The sequence below is a fragment of the Triticum urartu genome, chromosome 2, assembly GCF_003073215.2.
Source record: "Triticum urartu cultivar G1812 chromosome 2, Tu2.1, whole genome shotgun sequence".
Lineage (NCBI taxonomy): Eukaryota > Viridiplantae > Streptophyta > Magnoliopsida > Poales > Poaceae > Triticum > Triticum urartu.
Genome location: NC_053023.1, coordinates 452,330,848 through 452,348,175, shown reverse-complemented (window position 1 = coordinate 452,348,175; position 17,328 = coordinate 452,330,848). Strand labels below are relative to the sequence as shown.

General features: G+C 46.2%; 1 long non-coding RNA gene across 1 annotated transcript; it reads right to left on the bottom strand.

The window, feature by feature from the left end:
- Positions 1–12,284: 12,284 nt before the first annotated feature.
- LOC125537826 lies at positions 12,285–16,209 on the bottom strand. The gene is made up of 3 exons (XR_007296110.1): positions 15,845–16,209; positions 13,622–15,732; positions 12,285–12,703 (listed from the first exon to the last, which is right to left on the bottom strand). It is a non-coding gene; the product is annotated as an uncharacterized LOC125537826 (long non-coding RNA).
- Between the last annotated feature and the right edge of the window lie 1,119 nt (positions 16,210–17,328).

Genomic DNA, 17,328 nt, shown 5'->3' with positions numbered 1-17,328 from the left:
AATCAGTTAAAAAAACTTACCGCAGGCCAGCCGGGCCAAGGCCCAGGCCAGCCGCCGACCCCAGCCCAGCCTCCTGCGCGCGGTGCGCCAGGCAGGCGAGATCTAGCCGCCGCCGCCTCTAGGCCGAGTCCTTTTGGATTCTAGGCCGGCTCTTTCCTTGTTCCGTTTTCTTTTCTTTTTTCTTCTAGGACTCTTTTTCCTATTCCTAGTCTATTTCTTGTCCCCTACCCCAAGTCTCCTCACCTCTCCCCAATATAAATACCCCAACACCCCCCCTCTAAACACATCAAATCAAAGCCGCAGCAAGCAGCAGCGCGCCACCCCACACCCGCGCCGCCGCCGCACCAACCCACACCCGCGCCGCCGCCCGTGTGCCCACGCCACCACCGCACCTTGCCCATGCTGCCGCCCTACGCCGCCACCGCCGAAGCCCCTCGCCAGAGACCGCGCCGAGGTTGCCCCGCATCTCTTTTCCTCGGATCGTTTTCTTTCTCCTCACATCAATCCCAAGCCCTCTCCTCCTTAGCCGCGCCCCTCACCCAAGCCGCCGCCTTAGCCGCGCCGCCGCCGCCGCCATAGCCGCGCCGCCCCGCGCCTAAGCCGCCGCCGCCGCCCAGAGCCCGCCTCCCGAGGTAGCCGCGCCTCTCTTTTTCTTTCCCGGTCCGGTTTTTCCTAAAAGAACCGTTCCGTTTTCTCTCCGATTCTTTTCTCTTTCTTCCGGTTCTTGTTTCAGGTTTTCTTCCGAAACCCTAGATCGGTTTTCCGTTTCTTTTTCAGTTTCTTTTCCGAAAACCCTAGATCGGTTTTCGTTCTTCTTTCGGACCATTCGTCTCAACGAAAGTGATCACCGATTCTTTCCCGGTTAACGACGTCCGTTCGTTTAACCGCTCTTCGTTTTCTTTTCGTCGGATTTATTCCGCGATCGTGATCTCAGATCCAATCTTCGTTCTAGTCTTTCTTCTCGCTCGTTTATCGGAATCAGGTGATTCAAGTGCCTGGAGTTTCGTTTCGAAACCGCCATTCCGTCTAATCAACTTAAACAAGTTTTTGCCCCGGTAAAATTTGACCTAGATTTAACTTGCTAGAACCGAGTTGTTTTCTTCCGCCGTTTGTTTTCCGTTTCTTTGTTCGCAACCGGAGTTCTTAAGTTGAATTTTCTGGTTTGTTCTCTTGTTCGAGTTTTACCTGTGCATTAGATGAGTACTTATTGTGTGCTTGTTGTTTGTCTGCAATAGATCACCCGGATTGCGCCGCTTGTTACTTCGAAACCCTAGGTCTCGCGGATCATCAGCAAGGCAAGTAACACTTTGATCATACCTTTTCTACAACCCAGTTTTTATTGCATTAGATCAATCCTCTCACATTGCATGATTAGGATCTAATTAAATTGTGGGATGGGAAGTAGATGAGGTAGTACCTATTACCTGTATTATTATGAAACCTTTGGGAGTTACTTCTACGCTTGCTATTTGTGCCATGCTATGCTAGTAGACGTGGATTGGGTGAGTGATATCCATGACAGATGTGAGTTGATAATTTTAATAGTTTATCTAAGGTGGCAACTTAAACACACATCTGGGTGGATTGAGGCACCTGATGTCTATCAAGACTTGCCTGTTTTTATTTCGGACCGCCACCCAGGCTCAAAGGGATCATAAGATCTTTCATGCTAGAAACTTCCGTGTGCAGCCACAAGCCATTATGGGCTCTGGCATAGTTGAGTAAGTTGTGCGAACTCTTACGGGTAGACTAGCAGATGTAGGGGAAAGTAGGTGTACCGGTCTACCCACATGTAAGGTGCTAGCGCTTCTGAAAGTGTGTCTCGGTCATCCGTCTTCTCAAACACCCTGCAGTGCGAGAAACCAAACGGAGGCGATCGAGTCTTGTGGGGAAAAGTGCGCAAACCTCTGCAGAGTGTACAAACTAATCATGATTAGTCGTGTCCCTGGTTATGGACAACTTGAGTATCTAGTACTTGAATATCATGTGAATCTCATCATGTTACTTCTAATTAATATTGTTGGGTTTAATTGTTCACTTAATTGGGGTCGGAATGCTGTCAACCATTCTCGATGTTTAACAACTACCATGATAGTTAAATAAATTTATTCCTTTGCAGTAGGGAAAAATTGGCTTTACGCAAAACTGTAACCATAGAGCTTTCCACCAGCCATATATGCATATAGTATAGCTGTTTCATTCCATTACTCTCTATGTGTTACATTGCCAGCATATTCCATGTGCTGACCTGTTTTCGGGCTGCAACTTCTCATGTTGCAGACTTTTCAGACGACGAGTAAGGTGTTTTTAGGTCATGGTTCTATACTCAGTGATGCCGTTGGAGTTGATGGACCCATTTATCATTTGAGTCTTCCGCTGTTATCGTTATTAGATGGCCTTAAGCCATATTTATTGTAATAAGTTCTCTTTGAGACAACGATGTAATAAGTGTGTGATTGCCACTCTGCTATAAATCCTTCGATGTACTGTGTGGTGTCAGCATTACTGATCCAGGGATGACACCGGAGCACAGAGCACTTGATCCATTCGGGTCGGGTCGCTACAGAGATGGTATCAGAGCACACGCTGACTGTAGGACACGACCACTAAGTTAAAGCCATAGATCACCATTCTCTTCTCATTTTCTAACTTCTCATCCTTTCTACTCTATTAGGATGACGAACGCGAAGATTAAGTATGCTCAACCGGATGAAGGCACACCATTTGGATTTCACCTGAAGGAAGTCACCAAGTACCTGAACATTGGATTACCAAGCTTCACGGGAACCTTCAACGCCACTCTGCCTGAAGAGGAGCGCTGGAAGATTCAAGCTCACGTTCCGGGAAGAACATTCGCACCAATCACGAAGCCCATAGATAGTGTTTTCAATGCACCAACCTGGAGCCTGGGAAGGAGCATGGCAGCCCATATCACCATAGGACGCATTGGAGAAGTTTACCAAGAAGACCTCCAGGACACTATCTACCAGATTTGCGGACGCCAAGATGAACAATGGGAGTTAGTCAGCACCAAGAAGGATAGATCCATTGCATCATTCATCCAGGAGTTAAACCAGCACATTCGACGCCACGAGAACCAGATGTGCAATGATATGATAGAGTTGAAGAATGCGAAGGCAAGGATCATCGAGCTAGAAGGAGAACTGAAGTCTACACGCAAGGACTACATGGACGAGATCGTAGCTCTAGCAAGACACAATGGCGATCTTAAGCAGGAGATTGAAGAACTCAAGAGGAAGTTAGCATCCAAGGAAGAAGACGAGTACGTCGCATGTCTGGACAACTACATCATCATCGACGACACCGATTCGGATCCAAGTGAACCCGACTTTGAAGACGAAGCTGGAGCAGATATCATGGAGTCTTCCACCGGTTCAAATTTCTAGATGACCACCAGATAGTAGTAGTATCCACCCCTTGTAAACATTATAGTCGAACACTTTTGCGATAGTTAGACCGTTTGTAAGCCCTTGTTTGATTGAATGAAGTGATTTTGTGTGCATTTGCTCATGTGCATTGGGGTAGTGTTTTCCCTTTAGACCTCACTCTATTCTTAATTCTCGTCTTTTCTAAACCCTCAGATGCCTCCGAGACGTGACAATGGATTCCCACCGGAGCTCACTCAGTTGATCCAGCAACAGAATCAATTGATGCAGATGTTAGTCCAGAACCAGCAGAACAACAACAACCCACCACCACCACCACCTGTTGACCACTTAGCCCGTTTCCTTAGGCTAAATCCGCCGGTGTTTTCCAGTAGCACCGAGCCAATAGTAGCAGACGATTGGCTCCGCAAGATAGGAAGGGAGTTGACCACTGCAGGATGCATGGATGGTGAGAAAGTAAAGTTTGCCGCTCACCAGCTTGACGGACCCGCGGCAGCATGGTGGGAGAATTTCACAGCTACTTACCCAGTTGACACTGTCACATGGGATCAGTTTCAGCAAGCTTTCCGCACTGCCCATGTTTCACTAGGAGCTATGGCCATGAAGAAGCGTGAGTTTCACAACTTACGCCAAGGAGGAAGGACAGTTGGCCAGTACATTGACGATTTCAGCAAGTTAGCACGTTATGCCCCGGATGACGTTGCTACGGATGCAGCTAAGCAGGAGAAGTTTCTAGAAGGACTGAATGATGAACTAAGCATGAAATTGATGGTAGCAAGTTCCAACAACTACCAGGAGTTGGTAGATCGTGCCATCATGATTGAAGGAAAGCAACAGCAGATTGAAAACCGTAAGAGGAAGTATGGACAGGGGAAGTATAACTCTGGAGCCCAGCAGAAGCCCCGTTTTGCCCCTAAACCAGGATTTCAGTTTCAGCATACCCATGGAGGAGGTAGTTCGCACAACCATAATGGCCACAAGAATGGTAATGGGAATGGAGGAAGCAACGGCCAGAACCGGACCACCCCATCGACCCCAACCAAGAGAGATCTGAGTCAAGTCACCTGTTTCAAGTGTTCCAAGACCGGACATTATGCCAATGAATGTCCCGAAGGCCAGAATGGAAATGGCAATGGAAGCTCTGGGAAGAAGCCGAACCCTTTCAATAGGGGGCAGGTGAACCACGTTAATGTGGAGGAGGTTGAAGATCAGCCCGATGCAGTAATCGGTAAGTTTTTGGTTAAGTCATTTACCGCACTCGTTCTTTTCGATACTGGTGCATCGCATTCATACATATCAAGGGGATTTGTGGAAAAGTATAGCCTGCCCACTAGGATTCTTAAAACACCTATGCTAGTAAGCTCGCCAGGAGCAGAGTACATGGCCAGACAAGGATGTTTCCAAGTGCCATTAAGTATAGGAAGGCATGTTTTCCCAACGGATTTAATTATTCTGGAATCCCAAGGTCTGGATGTGATTCTTGGTATGGATTGGCTGTCGATGTATGGAGGAAACATCCATTGTGCTAGTAAGACAATTTTTCTTACCACACCAGAAGGAAGAAGGATCAAGTATGTATCCCGGCATGTGCCAAACAGGACACAAGTGAACTGCTTAACAGGAGTTGTGCAAGAGGAAGTACCAGTGGTGAAGGATTTTCCTGATGTATTTCCTGAGGAATTACCAGGCATGCCACCGGATAGAGACATTGAGTTTTTTATTGAGTTATTGCCAGGTACAGGCCCAATATCGAAGCGACCGTACCGGATGCCAGCAAAGGATTTGGTGGAAATTAAGAATCAGATTAAGGAGTTATTGGATAAAGGTTACATTCGCCCAAGTTCTTTGCCTTGGGGATCACCCGTACTTCTAGTGGAAAAGAAGGATGGATCTTTAAGGATGGTTGTAGATTATCGGGGATTGAATGAAGTAACCATCAAGAACAAGTACCCACTGCCAATGATCAACGATCAGTTTGATCGGTTGCAAGGAGCTAAAGTGTTTTCCAAGATCGATTTGCGATCAGGGTACCATCAGTTGAAGATTCGAGAGCAGGACATACCTAAGACAGCATTCACCACAAGATATGGACTGTATGAGTATACCGTTATGTCATTTGGATTGACTAACGCACCTGCTTATTTTATGAACCTGATGAACAAAGTGTTTATGGAGTTTTTGGATAAGTTCATCGTAGTGTTCATTGATGACATCCTGGTTTATTCAAAGAATGAAGAGGAGCATAAGGAACATTTGCGTTTGGTTTTGGAGAAACTAAGGGAACATCAGTTATATGCCAAATTCAGCAAATGCGAGTTTTGGTTAAAGGAAGTTGGATTCCTCGGACTCGTTATATCCGGAGAGGGTATAGCAGTTGACCCCACAAAGGTTGAGATCGTAACCGAATGGGAAGCACCAACAATAGTTGGAGAGATCCAGAGTTTTCTTGGACTCGCAGGATACTACCGGAGGTTTATTGAGAATTTCTCAAAGATTGCGAAGCCTATGACGGAGTTGTTGAAGAAGGATACTAAGTTCAAATGGACTGAGGAGTGTGAGGCTAGTTTCCAGGAGTTGAAGAAACGTTTGGTTACCTCACCAGTATTGATTTTGCCAGATCAGACCAAGGATTATGAGGTGTATTGCGACGCTTCACGTCGAGGACTTGGAGCAGTGCTTATGCAGGAAGGGAGAGTTGTTTCGTATGCTTCACGACAACTGAAGCCTCATGAGTTGAATTATGCCACGCATGATTTGGAGTTAGCAGCCGTAGTGCATGCATTGAAAACGTGGAGACATTTCCTCATTGGAAATCATTGTGAGGTGTACATGGATCACAAGAGTTTGAAGTACATTTTCACGCAGAAGGAGTTGAACCTCAGACAAAGGAGATGGTTGGAGCTCATCAAGGATTATGACATGAGATTGCATTACCATCCCGGAAAAGCCAATGTAGTAGCTGATGCATTGAGCCGTAAGAGCCATGTCAATACTCTAATGACGGGGAAAATACCCAAGGAGTTAGCAGAAAACCTTCGTGAGCTATGTTTGGAAATAGTTCCGAGAGGCTATGTAGCAGCATTGGAGATTCAGTCAACATTGATGGATAAAATCAGAGAAGCTCAGAAATCTGACAAGGAGATTGCTTCTATAAAGGAGAAATTGAGCGAAGGAAAAGCAAAGGGATTTCGTGAGGATGAGCACGATACCCTATGGTTTGAGGACCGTGTTTATGTGCCCAATGACCCGGAGATCAGGAGGTTGATTTTGCAAGAGGCACATGATTCACCGTATTCGATTCACCCAGGGAATACCAAGATGTATTTGGATTTGAAGGAAACATTTTGGTGGACCGGAATGAAGAAGGATATTGCAGCATATGTAGCAGTTTGTGATGTTGTCAGAGAGCACGGCTAAGAAGAACTGATCACGTGGATCAACTTGTGTCTATGGGGTGCCCCCTGCCCCCGTATATAAAGGAGTGGAGGAGGGGAGGGCCGGCCCTCTCTATGGCGCGCCCTAGGGGAGTCCTACTCCCACCGGGAGTAGGATTCCCCCTTTCCTAGTCCAACTAGGAGTCCTTCCATGTAGTAGGAGTAGGAGACAAGGAAGGGGAAGAGGGAAGAGAATGAAGGAGGGGGCGCAGCCCCTCCCCCCAGTCCAATTCGTACTAGGCCTTGGGGGGCGCGCCGCCTGCCTCTCCCTCTCCCCTAAAGCCCAATAAGGCCCATATACTTCTTCTCCCGTATTCCCGTAACTCCCCGGTACTCCGAAAAATACCCGAACCACTCGGAACCTTTCCGATGTCCGAATATAGTCGTCCAATATATCGATCTTTACGTCTCGACCATTTCGAGACTCCTCGTCATGTCCCCGATCTCATCCGGGACTCTGAACTCCTTCGGTACATCAAAACTCATAAACTCATAATATAACTGCCATCGAAACCTTAAGCGTGCGGACCCTACGGGTTCGAGAACAATGTAGACATGACCGAGACACGTCTCCGGTCAATAACCAATAGCGGAACCTGGATGCTCATATTGGCTCCTACATATTCTACGAAGATCTTTATCGGTCAGACCGCATAACAACATACGTTGTTCCCTTTGTCATCGGTATGTTACTTGCCCGAGATTCGATCGTCGGTATCTCAATACCTAGTTCAATCTCGTTACCGGCAAGTCTCTTTACTCGTTCCGTAATACATCATCTCTCAACTAACTCATTAGTTGCAATGCTTGCAAGGCTTATGTGATGTGCATTACTGAGAGGGCCCAGAGACACCTCTTGGACAATCCGAGTGACAAACCCTAATCTCGAATTACGCCAAACCAACATGTACCTTTGGAGACACCTGTAGAGCTCCTTTATAATCACCCAGTTACGTTGTGACGTTTGGTAGCACACAAAGTGTTCCTCTGGTAAACGGGAGTTGCATAATCTCATAGTCGTAGGAACATGTATAAGTCATGAAGAAAGCAATAGCAACATACTAAATGATCGAGTGCTAAGCTAACGGAATGGGTCAAGTCAATCACATCATTCTCCTAATGATGTGATCCCGTTAATCAAATAACAACTCTTTGTCTATGGTTAGGAAACATAACCATCTTTGATTAACGAGCTAGTCAAGTAGAGGCATACTAGTGACACTCTGTTTGTCTATGTATTCACACATGTATTATGTTTTCGGTTAATACAATTCTAGCATGAATAATAAACATTTATCATGAAATAAGGAAATAAATAATAACTTTATTATTGCCTCTAGGGCATATTTCCTTCAGTATCCATATCCTGGAGATCATCTCCCTCCTGCGGCACTGGTGTATCCTCAATCTCAATCTCAAGCACATATGTAATCCCGGCATGTGTCCACTTGACTACATCCGGCACATGCTGCAAACTAACCACGCTGACAAGTAGTCTCGCCGCTCCGTGATCACGAGTGAAAGGCATGTCAACCTGCTCCGTCTTGTCAATAAGCGAGCCCAAGCTCCAAGCAACCAAAAAATGATTAATATATTTGCGCGGTGCCCCAAAGAAGCGCACCCATACCTTCTCTAACGGTATACCCTTAGGCTCCTTCTCTTTCCACTCATCAAAAGCAATGACAATATTCGAACTCTGTACTCTGCACAAGCCATACTTGAGAACATGCAACTGGTCCTCCTTAGTGGGAAAATCAACCTTGTAAGTTTGGTCCTCCAACTTAACAAGATCCCATTGATGATCACCTGGCACCAAGTCCCGCAACTGTCTTACAATCTGAGCCTCTGTCAAAACCCCATTAGTAACATTGATGACTGCGGGAAAGCAACTCTCCATCACGTGCGCCATAGGTGCCACTTCCGGTGACTCAAAAAACATTAACTCTTGACAACAGACCCCATAAATGTTGACTACCGGTTTGGGGCCAGAAAGAAGTGGGCAGTCAGCAGACGCATGCTGTGATCTATTACAATAGTCACATAGCTCAGTAGTGCACTCTGCCACAAAATGTCCTGGCTCACCGCATCTGTAACACGGTAATTTTTTCTTCTTGAGTGCCCACTTGGATAATTTTTCCCCGTCGCGTTTGTCCGCACCCTTACGTTCACCGGTGTCCTTGTCAGAACTCTTATCAGAAACCAAATCCCGCTGCTTAGTTGTCGTCTGCTTAGCCACGGGCACCTGTACCGTCGCCAACGCCGTAACTGCTTCCATGGCAGCCGCCGGTAGCGCTGGCTTAGTCACCGCTTCCCGAAGCACCGTCGTCGGTGCCTTCTGCACCTCCGTCGTCTGGGCCGGAGGTGGTGGAGGCCGAGGCGGGGGCGGTCGTCTGCCACCTCCCCTCCCGCCCCGATTATATCGATAATTGCCGCTTGGACGGTAAGTAGGACCAGCTGGCCCCTCCACGAAACCTCCCGGAGGCCCATAGAAATCGCGGTCGCCATCGCCGTCGTTCTGCCATGCATAGCCACGGCCTCCTCCGGTTGAAGAAGAACCCCGATGTTGTCCGTCCCCATATGCGTGATAGCCGTCATCATCCCACTGCCAACGAGACTGGACACGCCCGAGCCATTAGGGTTCGCCGGCCCTCGCATCACGGACCGGCGGCCTGGGCGGATGAGCACCTTGCGGCGGCGGGGGATCAGTTTTTGGTGGTGGTCCGGCCCCCCGACCAGCCATGTCGTCCGCGCCGGATGATGGATGCCCGGCGGAGATCGCTGCTGGCGGCGTCACGCGAGTCGCTCGACCGATACCTAGCTTAGGAAAGCCAGGTTTAGCGATCCTAGGATAGCGTCGTACGTGATCGAGAACCGCTCCTGTTCTCGAGTCCCGTACCACGTACCCGGATAGGCCCGTCTTGGTGGGAACTTGGTGCGCTTCCTGGGCCACATGTCCAGGGTCTCTTGCGCCCAAGCCCACCTCCTCCAAAAGCGGCCCATCCTGGCCCAGCAAAAGTTTCAAACGAGCGTTCCTGGCCTCCCGGATCTCACCGTGAGCTTTGACTACCTTCCACGAGCCTAAAAAATCGCCAAGGGTAACAGATGGGAGACGTACCTTAGGTAGAGGTCCTCTCCAAGGACGAATCGCCGACGGTGCCGTTCGTCGATGCACAACCCGCCGGAGTACCTCGACCGCGTCCGCCTTGCCCAGTCCATCCCAAGCTCGATCAGTCACCGGAACGATCTCCTCAACTAGTCCAGCCGCCTCCTCCTCGGAGTATCCAATCCGTAATGCCTCACAGATGTGATCACTGGGCGTTGGGGAGTACTCACCCGCCCCGAAACTGTCTCCGTCCCGGACCTCTTCCTCGTGGGAGTCCTCGGACTCCTCGCCGGCGAGGGCCCAGAACCGACTGCCATGTCCCTGACAAGACGAGGTCGACCGTGTCGCCGCCGTGGCCGGCCCTCCGCGATCTTCCCCGCGTCTGCCGCCGCGGTCGCCTACGCGGTCGCCCCTCATGAATATCTAAAGTCTGAGTATGCATGCCTTTGATACATATATTGCTCCCGAGATGACAAAGTTGCTTATTAGTATATATCAACCAAAGCATCCAAAATTAAGTGTTCCTCCCATCTTTTTCTGACTGCTACGTGGGAGTAAGCCTCGCTCGTCTCTTCTTCCGTTAATTTAAGGTGAATCTCGCCTACAAGTTTAACATCTACCTCTACTGCAAATCCTTTGTCTTCTATCAAAAATATGCTTAAATCGTACTAGCTAGTAAAGTATTTTGTGCATATACAAACATAGAATTGTACAGCATATTTGGGTGAAGCATTAATTGTAGGAAAATTACTAGCCAAGCACATCAGTCAGCACAAGTGACTCGCATGATTAGTTCTATAGATCGTTGCTACGGAATATATGTGGTAGATATAGGAAAACTTTTAAATCGTGGCTACATCTAAACGGTGTAGATATAGGAAAAACTTACAAACCAGGAGGCAGGAACTATGTGCACCAACAATTAATTAACTGGTACAATATTTCTCCAGTAGTTAATTAGTTCTAAATAGATTCCCTAGAGGCCGGCCATCATGGTAGAAAATTGTATATGCATGTACACATTCCATTAGTATATCACATGTATTCGGGCAATTTTACTAGTTTAATTTGACTGTCATGTTGGTTGTAATTAATATTGTACATCTCTCTGTTTGCTTATGTACTTGTTTTGAAGGAAATATATGTATGTGCTTCTACTATTTTGTTTGTAATATGATGATTCTCGTGTGTGTGTGTGTGTGTGTGTGTGTGTGTGTGTGTGTGTGTGTGTGCATTCAGCGGTCACTGATGGCTGGAGTGGTGCGCCTATGGACCGGTTGGGGGCTCCAAATCCTAGTGCTTGTTAGCTTCACTAGATGACCAGTTGATGACCAATTGCGCCAAATGACGCAAAGACCCGTTTAAAACCATATTCGTGTTGAAAATATTTGCATTTTTTCAATACCCGTATATTTGGATACATTTGGTAAAAACTTATACCCTTATATATAAAGGAAATTAAATGCAAATATTTTTTTAAGGTAATAATGTCACAAATTAGATCATCGGTAGGTCAAGATAGTTGAGTCTGCAATTAGGAACTCCGAGTAGCTGTAAACTTGCATTAAAAAAGGAGTAAACATAAGTGACACAATAAATGTACTTAATACATGTACTCGTGAACATTGTGTACATGAGAAGTTAATAGAAATAGTGGTCAATTACATCATATAATTTGGTTCTATACTCTTCTGTGTATATATCCTGAATGCTACCCCTTTGTGATCAACTCTTTGTCCATCGAATCGAATAGCACAGCTACTGCCCCTTGTGGAAAAAGAAAGAAGTCTATAATACCCATAAATGTAAAAGGAAAACATCATGTCATGCATCTCAATGTGCGCAAAACAATGTAGAAACCATACATGCTATCTACATACTCTCATTGTCTAGCAAAGTATAAGTAGCTGAGGGACCCTGTACAAAAGAATCGACAATTAGCAAGAAAGAAACATGCCATCAGCTGTCTAGACAGACATAAAACAATAAGTGGCAAAATCCCGATCAGAATTAGCATTTGCCGTCCAGTTTATGAGCTAAAGTTGATCATTGACCAATCGATAAAACATATTAAGCATCAGCTATAAAACAAACTCTATTTTCCTAATAAGATAACATAGTTATGAAATGGGCAAACTCTATTTTGCCATCCAGTTTATGAGCTAAAGTGGAAAGCTATGGTCACAAATGCATAAATAAGCAAAATAGAAAATTAGTTAAACAGATTAGAGAAATCCATCCAGATCACATACACTGGCTGCGTGTATGAGTCAAATGTATACAGAAACGAGACCAAGAGGCCAACTTGTTGCTATTTATGAATAAGACGGAGCACGATTCTAAAATATTATTCGATGGTAGCTTTGATTGCAAAACGAACAAAACGGTTATATCTTACTGTTGTTTGAGGTTTCATAATCCGAGAAGAAAAACATTGTCTTTAACCAACATACAACAATGTAACCATCTATCAAGGAATGAAAAATATGGGGGATTCCTCTTGTAATGCTGGTTCTCGCCCAAGATGAGCGAACACCTTGACTGTATGAACCCTGGACACACACGGCAGCTGCCCTGGTTGCACTCGTCCAACTTGACAGCATGCCTCGAGTACTCCCTCAGGGTGCCCCTACTGGTCTGGTTCCGGACACGGCTCAGGATGAAGATATGCCCAGTCGGTAGCACGACTCTCAACCTCATCAGAGCCGGGTCTTGAACACGAAGGGCCAGTTGACCCAACCCTGTCAGGTCTTGAACGCCTACAGCAGCAAAGGTGAATAATCCTCTCCGTTACTAAAAAAATATGTGTTGAGGATTTGGGCAATAGTGTCATTCCTGCAGTAGAAAAGAAATCTCCAGCATATCTGCCACTAATTTTTCCTAAAGATGCCACTACCTATTGTGAAGTTTAATATCAATGGACCAATACTCATTTCAAACTATGAAAATAGAATGCTGACAGAGACCAATGATATTCAACTATCTAACAATCTCATGAGTTAAAAAGAGGAAGGCAAGACTATGGAAACATCTGGGTGATTTGAGTACAGTTCAAATAAAACCTACATAGGTATACATAGGTTGCCATATGGTGCTGTAAACCAAGACAGAGGCTATTCAAGGCAGAACATCAAACAGTGACAAAGGAACATCAAAGCATTATATAGAACACTTGGCAATACACAAAGCAGAGAGCCTAATGCTTGAACTCTGATGGAGTTATCAATTTAAGCTTTAAACACTATTGTGAAGGAGCTTTACCTAGGCTGTAGCACCAGAGTACATGAATCCAAAAAAACTAACCATTAGAATTAAGTCCCATGAGCATAGTATTTAGAAACCTATAACTCTGGGTGAACATAAGATCATTCAGGGCACAGTGTAGGAGAATCAAACACTATATGTAGTCCATCAAAATTCAATCTTGTTCGAAACATGGAATATCATCTGTAGCTAACAAGATCAACCATCAATGAGTATACAAACATTCAAGAAATCAAAATCAGATTGTCAAAGAACCTATGCAATCAAGAGGAAATAACTGGGAGGAAGATGGCACAAAAGTACAGCTGCAGAAATTCTACAAATAGATGGCTAGGCAAGAACTTGATAAACTATTCCTGCCTGCGATTGAAGCAGCAAGCAAGAGGCGGTGGAAGAGGACGAAGTAAGCTTACCTGGCTGCCGGCAGATTCAGTGCTCGGCGAGGGCGGACATGGGAAAGGTGAGGCTGGGGGCGGAGGGGCCAGGGCGCCGGAGGTCAGCGTATCTGTGCCGGAGGTCAGCGGTAGATACAGCACCAACCCATGAGCAAATCCAGCGCCGCCGCCGTCGCCAGGAAGCTTGCCTCTGACCTCGCAGGGAAGAAGATACTGGGAGTAAGTGGGGTTTATGATTCTATATGTGCCTGTGTGTGTATTAATTTCTAGCGAGACAAACAATGATCATAGTAACTAAAGGATATGTGTTGTGTAGCTATTTCTAAATAGAATAGCACCTGAACTTGCTTTGCTTGTACTGTTTGTCAAACAGCAAGAAAACAGGGGATCAACAGGTGTGTGTATTTATTAGGCAGTATGCATAGTGTCAGCAGAAAACAAATTTCGTTCTCCGCAGGCAGCAAAAAATAATTCTTAAAATAAAGAAGGGGGAAATAGAGCGGACACATTACATGTATACTATACCATTATTCAACATTTCATGTCTATGATCGAACAATGAGCACTAATTCGGTAATTAGAAGGTCATGTCACGCACAACAGATACAAGCAATGACAGATCCTTAAACTGTCAGAACTCTTGAGCAAAATTAAACATGACAAAGCATTTAAGGTGCCAGGTTTGAGAGGTGCAATAGCGTCACCTCAGAAGAATGTGGGCCTTGACGTCCAGGATGGTGCAGTACATGAAGCGCTCTAGGTTGGACGTCTGCCACCCGCCCTCAACCCTCTGCGAGTTTAGTTTGGAGCAGGGCTAGAACGGCCCATGTTATTTTTTGTCCTCATCCAACAAATACCGGTAGGAACTCGTCGCGGTCGGTGGATGAATCATTTTATCCTATTTCAAAATACTAATCAAAAGCTGGTTCTTCTTACAATGACATGCCACATTTAAGTTATGTGTAAGTTAATCCTACCGCAATAAAACTAACCCAGTAGTATATATTCAAAAATTTCAGGTTTCAACACATGGACCATGGCAATCTGTGGTAAAACAGGAAAAAATGCTCATAACTATGTATTTGCAGTCATCTGTATGGCTGCATTGAGTAATGACTAATTTTGATATCCTGCAATATGGATCAGTCATCTGTATGGCTGCATTGAGTAATGACTAATTTTGATATCCTGCAATATGGATCCTTATAAACAGGATATATACTTCTTTCTGGAACAAAAATTAATCAAACACTGTCGTATATTTAGGAACCATACAAATCTAAAAAGTATGCGGCATAGTATATATATGCATCAAATGAAGTCTCTTTCCCTACAGGAGGAGGCCTAAACAATAACTCAATTTTGAGGCATCACTGCAGAGCGCCGGCGGCCGGAGATGGCGCCGTCTCTGCTGGCTAAATAAGCGTCCAACACAAAAATGAGCTGATCACAAACACAGATAGTTTCAATACCCAAATATGTATCGCCATAACTCTAGTTCTCCAAACCTGAGGAACCAACAAAACCTATCTTTCATTTCAGGAATACTTGAAGGTGAATATGAAACTCCAAGGCTTACATTTGAAGTAAATTTCACGACTATATTCTTTCCTGCTAAGATGTCATCTATAATCGTAAAGGAAAACTGCATGAAAAGGTAAAAACAATGATAAGTTTATACGAGTTAGATAATGTGCCTCGGTTGATCTGCATTTCCTTAAATCAATTGCCATGGAAGTAGCTGATGCACTCAACCTGTTTCACCTAAAGAAAAGTGAGAACACATTAATAATTTGAAGGTGTTAAGCTATAACTGTGTAATAAAGTGTAGACTTAAACCAATGTTTTTCTTGGAAAGGGTAACAGGGATATGCCCCAAAGCTAATTATCCACAATACATTTATTCTGTAAAAACTAACAAATAAAGACCAGTGTATCAGCAAACAATATATCTGGTTAGGACCGTAATATAGAATGGTGCAGTTTACTGTCCGGCCCTGATTCAGAAATCAAAGCATATGTGTGCGTGAAAAACAATGGCGTGTTGATCTTGCAAGATGTGTGGGAATCCCACAAGAATCAAATGCCTAAAGGATCTCCTCCCCACTGGATCCAGCGTCAGCAAGCCCCTAAGATGATGAACACGGTGAAAACAAAATCGAGCACCATAGAAAAATTGGGAATAAAGCAACAGGGAAAAAGGCTAGACCGGAGCACTGGACCTAGGCGATGACTACGAACCTGACGGTTGTGGTGGATGACGAGGACCTCCTCTTCCTACTTGATGTGGTGATGTAGGACAAGGGCCACCCCTGCTCCTCCACAAGCACCAGAAGACCAGGCCACCCTTGCTCTCCCGCGGCGGCGACCTGCGCCGATCCAGAACCACGACACACCTCTCCCATGGCGGCGACCTGCGCCGATTCGGAACCACGCCCCACGGCGGCTGCAACGGGCCGTACGCTCCTCTCGTCGACGCGGCCATGCCGCTCATCGCCGTGGAGTGCCCTCTCCTCGCTCACCTCCATTGGGGTGGCGGCGGCAAGGGGGGCTCGGGGGCACGCGGGGGCGAGCGACGGCTAGGGTTTCTCCATTGCAGCGGACACAGTTTTATACACCTGTACTTGACTGCACGTGAAATTACGAAAATGCCCTTGGCGGGGCACAAAATTACAGGCGATGGCAGCAACACTTACAGAACGACGTGGATGCAACGGTTCTGCCTAGGAGTTCTTGAAGGTTTATATGTTCAATGCTGCAAGCGTCCCTGCTCATTTTTGCTAGGATGCGCCGGCAGAACATCTCCATCATCTCAAGGACCCTCCTCTGGCTAGCATACCTGTTGGCAGACTACATAGCGGTATATATCCTCGGCCACATGTCCTTGTGTGGCAAGTCCCACGGGCACCAACAGCTCATGGCATTTTGGGCGCTGTTCTTGCTGGTGCATCTCGGTGGCCAGGACAACATCACCGCCTACTCCATACAAGACAGCCAGCTCTGGCTGCGCCACCTGCTCTCTTTTGTTCCGCAGACGGTGGGAGTGGCTTATGTCCTCTACAAGTATGTCGCTGGCAGTTGGACCTTGGTCACAGCCGCGGTGCTGATATTTGTCAGCGGTGTTCTCAAGTATGGGGAGAGAGTATGGGCGCTCAACTCCTCCAGCCTGCACAACCTGAGTAAGTTCATCGACAGCAGGAAGTTGAGTGAGGCTAAACGAGAACCGCGTGCATAGTGGGGCGCAGGCGCAGGGGAGAAGTTGGATTCTGAAGAGGTTCTGCTGGGAGCTCATGACACCTGCTCCCCATTTGCATGGCTCAGTTGGTGGACTATAAGTTCTGGCCATCCACATCCCAGAGTAAAGCCATAGAGGTATTCTATAACAAGCACCTAATGTTCGAGTTGGTTGAGATGCAGCTCTCCTCCTTGACGTATGATTTCTTATATACCAAGGCATCGGTGGTCTTTCACATGGTATGGATGCTTCATCCGTGCCATTTCATCAGTTGCCACCATCACTGCTTTCTTCCTATTTCAATCAAGCATAGGCAAAAATGACTTCAGCAGAGTTGATGCCATTGTCACATACATCTTAATAGCTGGGGCTGTCCTCCTAGAGATGACTTCATTGTTGAAGGCAATGGGATCAACATGGACATGCGCATTGTTGCGTGCTAGAGCCTAGACGATGGCATCGGCTTCACAGCATAGTCGTATGTGTCCGG